Here is a 14,891-nt window from a genome sequence, read left to right on the forward strand (position 1 = left end):
GGTGGGAAGAGGCCATCATGAGGAGAGGAGGAAACAGTCAAACCCCTAACTTGGGATAGAGGTAGTGTTAGAAACAAACAAGGAATACTGTTGGAGTGACACAACAGAACACAGAACTAAGTGAAATTAATTTAGTAGGGCAAATATTGTAAACAGCATTCACCAAAATCCAAACTAGGCAAGCAAGCATGCCAGGGCAGGAAGCTCAGTTGTTTCTTACCCTAATGTAGGTAGTGACTGTATCTTTTCCCCATGGATTGGAATCCAAATTCACAGTATTTCTCAGTTGTCTCGTTTTAAAAGGGACTGAAGGAAAAGTGGGTAGAGGTTTCTGGGGGTTGAGGTGAGCAGGGAGAGTTTTGCATAAACAAAAGTTTTACTAAGTAGGGAAGATTAAAAGATTTGTATAAAAATTTTACAAGGTGTGTTATAGAACCTGGGGGTTATAGAACATTGGCCTTTGGCAGGGGAACAATCTTTGATAGGAAAAACCTATTTCTCACATGTAGGTAGAAAGACTATTCCTATGGGTACTGGAAGGCTCCTGAGCACACAAGGCCTTGTATTCTCTTCCTGGGTCACCACTGGAGTCACAGGAGTAGGTAGCTGCTCTGAGATAACATATTCTTGTCTGACTTCCCACAGTTCTTCTGCAAAGGGTGCCTAATTCAAGTTCTAAGGCCCCTTGTGCCATTAAGTACCTCTTCCCCACAACTCCCTCCATTTGCCTGAGGATTGGAGTTGGTCCTGGTCCTTGCCAGGATTTAAATTGGAGTTCTCTTCATGCCTCAGACTGCCTCTCTACAAATGTGAGTGAGATAAATCATACTCACAGATTTGAAACATTTCTATAACAAACATATTGTCTCTTACAACACTTGCCAGTCCCTAAGTAATGTGTTCATGCTCCTACCATGATGATAAACCTCTGAAACTGCAATCTATTTAATTAAATGTTTTCCTTTGTAAGAGTTGTCATGGTCATGGTATCTTCACAGCAATAGAAACCCTAAGACATACCTAGGAGTGAACATCTGTCTGCCAAGTTTGCACTTCCTGCCAGGTGGGGATAGTCACTTTCAAGGCTCTGTTTCCAACCTCCTATCTCAATGAATGCCTTTATTTGCTATTGATCTCTCTGTTTTGACTTTATTCTTATTAGTATTATTACTAACTGAAATAAAGTTTATATGTGTTTCATCGTTTTCCCCACTTTCTTGGAGCAGGCCCTATAGACCTCCAACAGTGCTCTTCATTAGATAAGTATTTCGAACTAATGGATGTTATCTTCTCAAAGCTGGATGTCTCACTCTGGACTAACAGCAGATCTTGGGCTCCTGCCACTGACTGAGAAGAGGATTTTAAACAAGTAGAAGTTGGGAGAGTGGTGACAAGCCAACCCTGGTAGATCTCTGAAGATCACATCATGCAGTTGCAAAGAGTAATGTAGGATACCCCCAGAGATATGTCTCTAGAGGTACACCTGGGGATGTCCTCATCTGGTCATCTTTGACAGGAGCACTTTAAATTGCCACAAGAGGTGATTCAACATGACTTAACCCAGGAGTGACATTCTCAGAGTCAATGTCACCTGGGAAGAGTTAGTGTCCTAGGAGCAGGGGGCATAAGTGCTCCTTAAGCTAGAGGAACCACAAGGCAGCCTGCTACCGCCTCCCCCTGCCCCAGACTCTCCTGAGACTCTCCGGGCTACTGAGCACACCTGATTCCCAGTCCTTCCTCCCACTCCACCCACAGCATGTGTCAACGTCAGAGAGATGGAAAATGTGCTGCTCTCCAGGGCTAAGAAGGGAGCAGAAAACTCATCTGTGGAGACAATGTCTCAGGGTTATTGGCACACCGAGGATCTAACTCCTTGTTAGCATGAGGGAGGGGTACTCTGTCCCCTTGGAATTCCTTTAGTCTTAGTCAGGGTTTCAACTGCTATGATGAAACACCATGATCAAAAGCACCTTGAGGAAAGAATTTATTTTCCTTATACTTCCGTATCATAGTTCATTGTTGAAGGGAGTAGGGCCAGGGCCAGAGCAGGAACCTGGAGGCTAGAGCTGGCACATGGTGGGGTGATGCTAACTGCCTTGCTCCTTCTGGCTTGTTCAGCTGGCTTTCTTGAAGCACCCAGGACCACCAGTCCAAGGGTGGCACCACCCACCACCCTCCCACACCAATCACTATTTAAGAAAAGGTCCTACAGGCTTGCCTACAGGCATCTTATGGAGACATTTTCTCAATCGATGCTCCCTCGTTTCAGATGACTCCAGTTTGTGTCAACTTGACATAAAAACTAGCTAGCACGCCTTCCCTCCATTACCCTTCAGTGAATTCCTTTTGCTACAGGGACAAGGCATCTCCCTCTGCCACCACAGAGCCATCTTAGCTGTACAAATGGAGAAGGAAGGAAGCAATGGGAACTTGCAGTTGCACCAGGAGCCAGTGAACTCAATATAAAGTCAATGAACTCAATTCCGTTCACTTTAAAAGGAAATAAACTTGCCTTAATACACTGAAGCAGACACATCCATCCTCTTGGGAGAGAAGCAGCATTCACTGGGAGACAGAGATGGGAGCCTCGAGGCTGAGACTCTCTCCGTGACTGTACTCAGGACCTCAGTCCTTAGAGGCCTCTGGGGAGTGTGAGCTTCAGCACCCTTCTCTCACTGGGCCCCTCCTGCCCCAGGGCACAGCAGGTCCTTAGCTAAAAGTCCTTCTTCTGCTCCTAGATTCTCCAATAATTACTACAGCCCTTCTTTCCAGAATTAAAGCATGGTCTACTAAATCCTCCTAGTCAATCTTATCTTCCTGCCCCTTCTCAACGGCTGTCCCTAATTCTCATCAGGCCTGCTCTCATTTTGAGAACTCTCTTAACCCTTTTAAGAAAAAAGGAGACTTTCTTAGGCCATATTAAGAAAGACAAATTGTCTTACCTGTTCTGAGCATCTGTATTACTGCCCCAAAAATACAGGGACTGGCCCAGGAATGCTGGATAACCCGGGCCAGTTGTAGCCATTGCTTGTCCCATAGCTGTGACAAATTCCTGACAAAAAGGCAACTTAAGACAGGACAGGTTGATTGTGGCCTACAGTTTAAGAAGGTATATAGTCCATCACTGTGGAAGAGGCTGACCACATCTAATCATCAGGCAAGCAGGAGAGGCAGGAAGAACTGAGGCACAACTACTGAACCTCAAGTCAGTCACAGACTCTCTCATTCACCGACTTCCTCCAGTGAAGCTCCAACATCCTTCTAATGATTCCAGAACCTTTAAAAGAGTGCACCAGGTTGGTACCCACCTATAAGCCAAAGGAGGGTATTTCACATTCCAAGTACGGCATTGACTCTCTTGAGTTTCTATCCAGAAACTTCTGTGGGTATGAAATGCTGCCTTGAGCTCAGGGAGGAAAACTCTGAAAACAGAGGAATCACAGAAGAAGAGAAGGCTTTTGTTTCTTATCCAAGTAGACAGACAGGCCACAAAACAGCAGTGACCCAAACACTAGAGGCTTCGAGGCAGGAGCATGCCCATAGTGGCTGCTGGACCATTTGTACCCCTCTGTCTACTTCAGGCAGAAAAGGGTAGCCCTGACCCCAGGATCTTCGGAGGCATCTATGGGGATTCTCACATAGAATTGGAAATGAGATGGAAAACTTTCCTGGAATTCTTGCTAGGGAGAACAGGAAATAAGGGTTGATAGATGTTTAGAAATCAAATTTTCTTCATCAGCAAGAGACAGCTGACAGTTATCAGACTCCCAAGGGGCCCAGCTATAGTTTCCTAGCCTCCTCCTTCCCCATTCTTCCTCCTAAGGGATTCCTGTGTGTTCTTGGTGCCAGCTTCTCCCTCAGTACAAGAGAGAGCCACCTCATTTCTTACTTTTCTCCAGAAGTCACACCGATGAATCCAAGTCAATGATCACCAGGCAAGGTCCATAAACCAATGGTGGACAGCCACTATTGCCCACAGCAAAGACGGCCAACAAGATCATATTTTAAATGGTTGGGATGGTAATGTTGTGTGTCTCCATGTGTGAAATGTATGGGATTCAGATTTCAGTATCCACAGAGGTTTTCTCTTTGTTAGCAGCCTTATGGATATATACCCACATATAATTCACAGTATCCATTTACAGTTAGGGCAGGGAGTGAAGCTCAGTCATAGAATGACAGACCAAAATCTGCCAATGTTGAATCCTCAGCTTGGGGAGATAAGAAACAAAATTCTAGAAGACAACTGTTCCATACAGAGAATAAGCTACAATCATTGAGATTTCAGTTTTTGAATAAGTGGTTTTATTAAGTATGCAGCAAGCAAAAGTAAAAGTACAATTACTGGAAATCAGGTAGAGAGATGCAACAGAGGACAGCAAAGCACCTTCTAACTGGGGACTTACAACACCTTGCAGAGATGATAGGGAACCCTCATGAGGGATTTCCAGGCAGAGCAAAACAATTCTTTTCATGGACAACCTTCTAGATTCTTGTTCCTATCACAAGCATTTTTGTACCATGAAATAAACCTTTGTAACCACTGTTGAAATGGTTTATATCTGAACTGTTCTAGAAGCTTCATAAACTTCCACTCCTTTCTCCCTGTTCCAGAGCCAGATTCAGCCTGATCCAGGACAAGAAGACTTGGAGGACCACTGAGGAGATAATAAAGGACAAACACGTTTAGAATGCTATCATCACCCCCAAAGAAATCTTAAGTCCTGTAAGCCCTTAGTCCTCACTTCCCCATCCCCTTAAATCCTAAGCAATCACTGACCTATTCAAGTTTCATTTGCCTGTTCAGAACACTTCAGGGGGGAGGGTCTTTTAAAATACTTTCAATGATGTTTTAGTTGAAAATGGCCTTTTTTCATGCAATCTAATCTTATTATAACCTCCCACCCTTCTGTTTCCTCCTCATTTACCCTCCCCTCCAGGTTTACTCCCCTTCTATCTTTCATTAGAAAAGAAAAGGCTTCTGAGAAATAACAACCAAACATGTTAAAATAAAATATAATAAGATGAAGCAAAAACTTTGATATCAAAGTTGAATACAGCAACCCAACAGGAGGAAAAGAGCCCCAAGAGCAGGTAAAAGAGTCAGAGACCCACTCTTTGTCATAGTCAGGAGTCCCATAAAAATACTAAGCTAATAGCTATAGTATAAATGCAAAGGGCATGGTGTATACCCACATAGGCCCTGTGCTTGCTGCTTTAGTCTCACTGAGGTCATATATGCCTTGCTTAGGCGATTCATAGGGCCTTGTTCTGGTTGTGTCACCCATCCCCTCTGTTCTTACCATCTTTCTACATCCTCTTCCACAGGATTCCCTGAGCTCTGAGGGAAGGGATTTGATGGTGACCTCTAATTTTGACTCTCTCTCCATATAATGTCTGCCTGTGAGCCTCTGCATTTTCTTCTATCTCCTTCAGGAAGAAGCCTCTCTGATGATCACTGAATAGCACTGATCTATGATTATAGCAGAATAGCATTGGAATTTTATTGATTTTCCCCCTTTTTTAATTAAATTAGAAACAAGCTTGCTTCACATGTCAATCCCAGCTCTCTCTCCCTCCGCTCCTCCCCCACCTCCCACCAGCCCCCAATCTCTCACTTTATCCCTCCTCCCCCTCGCCAGGGAGGGTGATGCCCTCCACTAGGTATCTCCAAAGTCTGTCATATCATCTGGGGCAGGGCCTAGGCCCTCCCTCATGTGTCCAGGCTGAGAGAGCATCCCTCCATGTGGAATGAGCTCCCAAAGTCCATTCGTATGCCAGGGATAAATACTACCCGAGGCCCCATAGATTGTCAAGGCCTCCTCACTGACACCCACATTCAGGGGGTCTGGATCAGTCCCATGCTGGCTTCTCAGCCATCAGTCTGGGGTCCATGAGCTTCCCCTTGTTCAAATCAGCCGTCTCTGTGGGTTTCACTAGCCCAGTCTTGATCACTTTGCTCATCAACCCTCTGTCTCTTCAACTGGGTTCCAGTAGTTCAGGTTAGTATTTAGCTGTGGGTGTCTGCCTCTGCTTCCATTAGCCACTGGATGAAGTTTCTAGGATGTCATATAAGGTAGTCATCAATCTGCTTATCAGGGAAGGGCATGTAAGATAGCCTCCCCATTATTGCTTAGATTGCCAGTTAGTATCATGCTTGTAGATCTCTGGAAATCTCCCTAGTGCCAGATCTCTCATCAAATATATAATGGCTCCCTCTATTATGGTATCTCTCATCCTGCTCTCCTCTATTCTTACCCCAACTCAATCTTCCTGCTCCCCCATGTCCTCCTCTCCCCTCCTCTTTTTCTACTCTGTTTCTCCCCATTCCCTCTCCCCTCCCATCAAGCTCCCAATCCCCTTCTCTGGGGTACCATGCATATCTCTCTTAGGGTCTTCCCTGTTTCCCAGACTCTTCCTGAGTGAGGTAACCCAGTCACAAAAAGACAAACATGGTATGTACTCACTCATATATAGATTTTAGACATGGAACAGGGGATTGCCAGCCTACAATCCCACTGCCAGAGAGTCTGGGATTCAGGAAGGACCCTAAGAGATATATGCATGATTTTTTTATTTTTTAGACTAGTCATGTTCGGTTTTGCCCTAGGTCTCTAGGCTGCCTAATCTCTGGTTCTTGGTTACTCAATTAGTGTGAGGTATGGGTTCCTTCTAATGCAGTGACCTTAAGTCAGATATTGGTTGACTACTCCCACAAGTTCTGTACAAGCATTGGCCTATCATATATTTCAAGCAGGACAGATGGTAGGTCAAAGGTTTTGTGACTGTGTTGATATCCATGTTTCTCTTTTGATAGACTGCTTGGTTATCACTTACTTAATGGCTAATATCCACTTCTAAGTGAATATATATCATATTTTTTTCAAGGTCTGGGTAACCTCATATAGGAAGTTTATTTTTCCTAGTTCCACCCATTTTCCTGAAAATTTCATGTCATGTTTTTTGTTGTTTTTTAATCAGCTGGGTAATACTTCAATGCATAAATATATATATATGTGTGTGTATATATATCATATTTTATTTATCCATTCTTCTTTTTGAGTAGCGTCTAGGTTGTTTTCAGATTCTGGCTCTTAAGAATAAAGCCATAATGAACATGATTGTAAAGCATCCTTGTATTAGGATGGAGCATCCTTTGGGTATATGCCAAATGGTGGTTTAGCTAAGTCTTAATGTAGATTCATTCCCAATTTTCTCAGGAACCACCATATTGATTTCCATAAAGGATGTACAAGTTTGCATTCACACCAGCAATGAAAGAGTGTTCCCCTTGCCCCACATCCTCACCAGCATGAGTTGTCACTTGTGTTGTTGATCAAAGTAGCTTGATTTGCGTTTTGCTAATGGCTAAGGATGTTGAACATTTCTTTAAGTATTTCTCAGTAATTTGAGATTCATCTCCTGAGAATTCTCTGTTTAGGTCTGTACTTTTTAATTAGATTATTTGGGTTTTGATATCTAGTTTCTTGAGTGCTTTATATATTTTGCATATTAGTCCTCTATCAGATATAGATTTGGTAAAAATCTTTTCCCATTCTGTGGTCTGTTGTTTTGTCTTATTGATTGGGTCCTTTGCCTTACAAAAGTTTTATGATGTTCCATTTATTACTTGCTGATCTTAGTGCCTGTGCTATCAGTATTCTGCTCAGAAAGTTGTCTCCTGTTTCAATATGTTAAATTTAAGACTATTTATAACCACTTTTTCATCTATCGGTTTCAATGTATCTGGTTTTATATTAAGGTCTTTGATATACTTGAACTTGAGTTTTGTACAGGGTGATAAATATGAATCTATTTGCATTCTTCTCCAAGCAGACATCCAGTTTGATAATTCTAACCAGGCAAGTTAAAGACTTGTATGATAAAACTTCAGGTCTTTGAAGAAATAAATTTAAAAATTAAAGAAGATATAAGAAGACGGAAAGATCTCCCATGGTAATAGATCAGTAGGATTAACATAGTAAAAAATGGCCATCCTACCAAAAGCAATCTACAGATTCAATGAAACTCCCATCAAAATCCCAACACAATTTTTTACAGACCTCAAAAGGACAGTTCTCAACTTCATATGGAAAAACAAAACAAACAAACAAACAAAAAACAACCAGGATATCTAAACAATCCTGGACAATAAAAGAACTGCTGGAGGTATCACCATCCCTGATTTCAAGTTGCCCCATAGAGTTACAGTAATACAAACCACATGGTATTGGCAAAAAAAAGACATGTTGCTTAATAGAATCAAACTGAAGGTGCAGATATAAATCCACACACCTAACGACACCTAATTTTTTTATACAGAAGTCAGAAATGTACACTGGAAAAAAGAAAACATATTCAAAAACTGTTCTGAATATTTCATATGCATAAAGCTTTATTGCAACATACTCATTTGCATATAACTCATGCATGTCTCTACACTAGGGTGATAGACTTGAATTCTTGTGACAATGACCATGTATTTCAAAGCCCTAGATTCACCCACTGGTCTACTCAGAAAGGTTTTCAGAAAACAGGTCTAAGCCAATTAGAATTGGATTTTACTTTGAATACTATTTACAGATCAAGGATCAGCACTGGCCTACACTGACCCAGTCAGACAGAATCAATGGACCCCATTCCTCTTCATAAGGAACAGGATTCCATTTCTAGACTCTTTGGGCTTTTCATTGCTATTGGGAAAGCCTAGGGACAAGATTTGAGATGGTAGAGCTAAGGAAAAGAAAGAAGGGCTTGAGAGATGGCTCAGTTGCTATCCATGCAATAATGAGGATTTGATTTCAGTTCCCAACACCCACATTTTAAAAGTCAGGCATGGTAATGCGCACTTGTATTCACAGTGCTGGGGAGGTGCAGACCTATTGGGCTCTTTCATGAGCCAGCATAGCCCAATCAGCAGCAGACTCCCACTAAACGTGAGAGCCTGTAAAAGAAAAAAAGTGGTGATATCCTGAGAAACAATACTCAGTGTTGACTTCTAGCCTACACACACACACACACACACACACACACACACACACACACACACATATGCAGAGAGAGAGAGAGAGAGAGAGAGAGAGAGAGAGAGAGAGAGAGAGAGAGAAGTACTCATATACATAAAAAGACAAAAGGAATAACATGGACACAGGTCCTGTGTTGTATAGACTGACTCAAATATGAAAACCTCCTTACTCGAGATTCTTAGTCATATGGAATATCTCTGTTTAAAACAAGGTGAAATAGAATTCCTGTGCTCAAAAGCACCCAGAGAAAACATCTCCCTAGATAGGAAACACAGTAAAATACTGATTGGGACAAAAGTTAAGCTTCTCTGGATGGTGCAGGGACACCTACAAAGTAAGTACCCCCTCCAGAGCTGAGGAGTTTTGAAAAAGAATCTTAAACATTCATCCAGATGGGAGCAGTAACACAGGAGAGCTCCAGAAGCTTGAGGGATATCAAAGTCTATTAGCTAATTCACATGTAGGAGTTCTAGACAGCAGCAAAGGCTTTTAAAGGACATGAGCCTGGGGACTAAGGCTTCCAAACAGAGCAGAAAACTAAATAAAAGACAACTAACAGGCTAGTGCCACAGGGGATGCTTGTGACAAGGTCAGAATTCTGCTCCAGACTAAACTTCTTCCAGTTTTCTTTGTCCCCATGGCAGTGCTCAGTCTCAGAAGCAACAGACCAACACTTCTAAGTCATGGCCTGATGACTTACCTGTATCCCTGGCTTTACTTCTAACCTATACATTGCTGATACTTGGCCCTTTTGAATTCCTAAGTATATAGATCAGAGCAGTACTGCTGGTTACTATGGAGATGGCATGCTGTGGAGACAGGATGATTCACTGGCATAAACTGAAAGCTACTACCTGCTGAAGCAAGGAGATGTTTCAGTTCTATTGCTGTGACAAAACTTTCTGACAAAAAGCAGCTTAGGGGAGAAAGGGCTTATTTCAGCTCACAGTTCCAGATTACAGTTCATCATGGTAGAAAATCAAGGCAGCAGAAAATGGAAGTAGATAGTTACATTGTACCAGTCAAGCGTGGGCATGTGCACACATAAACACAGACACAGACACACACACACACACACACACACACACACACATTGTATGTGTGCTTAGTGTTCAACTCCCTCTATCCGCTTACAGTTCAGTACTCCCTGTGTAGAGAATGGTGCTGCCCACAGTGGGCTGAGTTAACCCACACCATTTACTGAATAATCAAGACTCAAGACAATCCCCCACATACATGCCCATGAGCCAATTTGAACTAGATAATCCCTCACTGAGGTGATACTCTTCCCACATAAGTCTAGGTTGTGCCAAGTTGAAAATTTAATTAAAAAAAATAAAAAAGAAGGCTGGGTGTTGGTGGCCATGCCTTTAAACACAGCACTCGGGAGGCAGAGGCAGGTGGATCTCTGTGAGTTCGAGGCCAGCTTGGTCTACGGAGCGAGTTCCAGGACAGTTTCCAAAACAACTCAGAGAAACCCTGTCTCTAAAAACCACAAAAAAATCAAAAAGAAAAACTCACCACCATAACAGGTAACACACATTGAGTTATTTCTTCTGATATTATTTGGATGAAAATTCCCCAGAGACCTCTGTGTCTAAACACTTGGTAACAGCTGGTGACACTGTGTTTCAAGAGGTTGTGGAACATTTAGGAAATGAACCTTCCTAGTGGAAGTGAATTTCTGGGGACCAGGTCCTTGGTTTAGGGGGTCCTGCTTTCCAAGCCATCTCTGCTTCCTGATATGCCTAGATATGAATAAGCAGCCTCCTGTTCTCCCCGCCATAGCAAGAACCACTCTCATCACCATGCCTGTCTATGTGCCAAATTAGCACCACCTTAATTCACTTCGTTTTAGATATTGTGTCTCAATAAAGACAATAGCTAACACCCTCTGCCTTCTGCCATCCACTCCATCTTCCTGTCCTGGTGAGTGAGTGTGGAGGCTTTACTATTAAAAACAAGCCTGCAGCAGCATTGCTATCTTAATTAAGTCTGAACTTCCTCTTACGTTGAGAATGGGAATTTTAAAAGTCAAACTTTGGTTGAATTTGATATTTTATAATACTGACTGATATTTCTCTCTGAAATCTCAGTTGCTCACCAGTGTGGCACTGTACTGTCTGTATAAGGACCCATTTAGGGTTCAGCAAATTAAGTTAAGTCAAAATATCACCCCATGGAATTCCAGATCCTGGGGTCAGAGCTCTGACCTTGTCACAAGCACACTGTGGCACTAACCAGTCAGTTCCCGTCTATTCTGCTCCTTTTTGAAGTTTTCATCTCCAGGCTCCTGTCCTTTAAAAGCCTTTGCTGCTGCCTAGGCCTCCTAAAGGTGAATTAGCTAATCGACTTCAATATCCCTAAAGCCCCTTGTATTCTCCTGCATTATTGCTCTCTCATCTGGCTGGATGTTTAAGGCTCTTTTAAAAAACTCCTCAGCTCTCTAGTGAGTACTTTGTAGGAATGAACTGTCTCTGTTTTATCTCAGTTTCCCTGAATTCAGTACAGTCTACTCACTTGATAAATGCTTTCCAAAGGAATGAATAAGTAGCTTTCATTACTCCATCTACATCATAAGACTGTTGGCCAAGCCAGAGACTCCTTTCATCTGTAAAATGAAATTCTTGGTAAGTGTTCTTCAATAGAAATGCTTGTGAAAGCAGATACCTATAACTTATGAGTCTTTGTGTGTTGGGGGGAGAATGTATGTACATGTGGTGTGTGTTGGGGGTAGTGTATGTATGTGTGGCGTGTTTATATGTAGAGTATGTGTATGTGTGTGCGTGTCTGCCTGTGTGGAGTATGCATATGTATGTGTGTGTGAGTTGTGTGTGTGTGAGTTGTGTATGTGTGTGTGTATACATACATATCAGTGACATGGATATGCATTCAGGGAGGCTAGAGGTTGACATCTGATGCCCCCTTTTAAGACTTATTTTAAATGATGTGTATGAATGTGTGTATCTCTATGTTATTATGTGCATGTGAGTGCAGATACCAGCAGAACCCAGAAAAAAGGTTCTAGATCCCATAGAGCTGAAATTACAAGCAATTGTGAGCTACCCAACTGGGGTACTGGGAATCAAACTCAGTTCCTCTGTAAGAACAGGAAGCAGCCTTGACCAGTGAGCCTTCTCTATGCCAAGATGTCTTCCTTAATTTCTCTATACATTACTTATGAGATAGAGGCTCTTATTGAATACAGAGCTCACTAACTGGCTAACCTGATGGACAGTAAGCTCTGGGGATCCACTTAACTTATCCTTCTTCCTCAAACACTGAGATTATAAATGTACCACCATGCCCATATTTTACATGGATGCTCAGGATCTGAATTCATGTCCTCATGCTTTCATGGCAGGTGATTTACAAACTGAGCCACCTCCCTAGTCCCCTGGAATTATTTTTTCTGGATGGTGATAACCTCCATAATAATTGTGTCTTAAGTGGGATACACTTATTAAAATGACATGGAGTGAAAGGCATCTATGCATCAGGGACTCAAGACCTATCTCCATGCTCTAATATTCTTCCTGATTGACTGCTGTCTTCATGGTCTTTAGTGCCTGCTGAAGCTTCAGTCATTAAAATTATGCCACAGGCAAATGGAAAGATTGACCATAAAGGAGAAAAGAGCTCCTTTGTGAGTCCTCTTCTCAGATCTAAGCAGTGACTTCCACAAGTCACTTCATCTGTGAGGGATGCTAATGAATACAGACTTATGCAGGCAAATTGCCACAGTCCACAGCCTCTTTCTAAGGAAGAAGAGGAAGCAGCTATGGTGTGGGATAATGTTCACTGCAAAGATTTGTCACTCATAATGGTTTAATAAAATGCTGATTGGCAAGTATCCAGGCAGGAAGGGTAGGCAGGGCTACCAGTGTAGAAGAATTCTGGAAAAAGGAAAGGCAGAGACACAGTTGCAGGCCAGATGCAGAGGAAGCAAGATAAGAATGCCTTACTGAAAAAAGGTACAAAGCCACATGGCAAAACATAGATAAGAACTGTGAGTTAATTTAAGTTGTAAGAATTTGTTAGTAAGAAGTCTGATCAATAGGCCAAACAGTTTATAATTAATATAGGCCTCTGTGTGTTTATTTGGGACTGAACACCTCCAGGACTGGGCAGGACAGAAATTTCCATTAACACGGCTATTGGATTTATTAAACAAAATTTCCTTTGCCCTTGATGAATGCCCATCTGGTGTCTGTCACAGAACAGGACTAGGACTGGAGAGATGCCTCAGCTGTTAAGAGTACATGCTGCTCTTCAGTTCCCAGCATCCACACTGGGCAACTCACAAGCACATGTAACTCCAACTCTAGTTCATTTGGTACCCTGCTTTGGCCTTCTCCCACATTTGTGTGTGTGTGTGTGTGTGTGTGTGTGTGTGTGTGTGTGTGTGTGCAGCCCAGCATCCAATCAGTGTTTGAACATAGACCTTAAACTATCAAAATTACCCTAACTTAGTCTTGAGAATGGGTGTTTTCTCCTCTGTTTCTTGCATGCTGAACAAAAATATGTCTGTCACGCACAAGAGTCCATGGCATGGGAACATTCCAGACAAGAAAGCAGGGAGCACTGGGAGTATCTTGTAAACTCATCTGACTCTCACTTACTCTAAGACAGAACACACAGGGGGTGAGCCAAGAGTCCCATTTTAAATAAGATGATCCTTTACAATTTTATTTTATATATTGTCTTGTGCGTGTGTGTGTGAAATGTGTGGTGTGTGTGTGATGCTTATGTGTGAGAGAGAGAGTATGTATATAGGTTAATGTGCATGTACTAAATCAGAGAACACCTTGTAAAAATCCATTCTCTTATTCCACTGTCAGTAATAGAGACTGAACTTAGGTGATTAGGCTTGTGCAGCAAGCACCTTTACCTACTGAGCCATCTTTCTAGCCCCAAAGGCAATCATTTAGATGTCCCAATTGCTCTTGGCATCTCAGTTCTCTAATGAAAATAGTAAGTTTCATCTGAGTCCATCACTTGACCAAGCTCATCGTTCTAGATGTCTAGTGTTTGGTCTGATGAGATGCTCAGATATGTAGAAGGCTGAGAGCCGGGGAAAAGGAGTGATTTCTGGGTGTCAGTGTGCCCATGAGAGACACACACACATTTCTTTGCTCCTAGGCAACAAGATTCTCCCCTGAGCTACTTTCCAGGATCTATTTTTCTACTAGGGCTCCTGTGCCTCCTCCATGGGATGTATCCCCTAGCAATGAGGGTGAGCTTGTTCTCAGGGGACAAGCATCCTCATGGCACCACATAAAATCAATCTAATGGCTTCTACAAAGAGTTTGTATTTCTGGCAGTTTTTCATTTTGGTTGCCTTTATATTTTCAAGGGAATATTGAACTGTTTCCAGGGTGACATTTTATAATCACAGAGAGTGGAGGGGGAAATCTCCATAGTAGCAAAGTGGGAGGAGCTCAGTTCTTCACAAATAACCCAAGTTTCTGAAAGCCCTGTCCACCTTCTCCTGCTCTCACCCTGAGGCTCTAGACAGAATCAGGGACCTAAAAAGACAGGAGATGAAGGCCTGGGAACCTCAATGTCTCTGGAAACCCAGGCAGTAATAGAACGTTGTTTACGTCTCTTTCTTTCCTTTCTTTCCCCCAAACCGGGTAAGTTCCCTATCCTTTGTGCTTTGCTACTTTAATTTCTGAGCAAAGAAAATGAAAAAAAAGACAAAGAAGAGAAATAAATGCTGAATTTAAACATGACATTCTTCCATACCCAAGACTTGCTGAAATTTGGCTCCTCGGGTCAGATTAGGAATAGTGAAGAGGAGAACGGGAGCGATCATCTGGGCCCACTTCTTGTTCTAGCTCTGCTAAACTCCAGAAGTGATCT

The sequence above is a fragment of the Mesocricetus auratus genome, unplaced genomic scaffold (assembly GCF_017639785.1).
Source record: "Mesocricetus auratus isolate SY011 unplaced genomic scaffold, BCM_Maur_2.0 Super-Scaffold_100007, whole genome shotgun sequence".
Taxonomy (NCBI): Eukaryota; Metazoa; Chordata; class Mammalia; order Rodentia; family Cricetidae; genus Mesocricetus; species Mesocricetus auratus.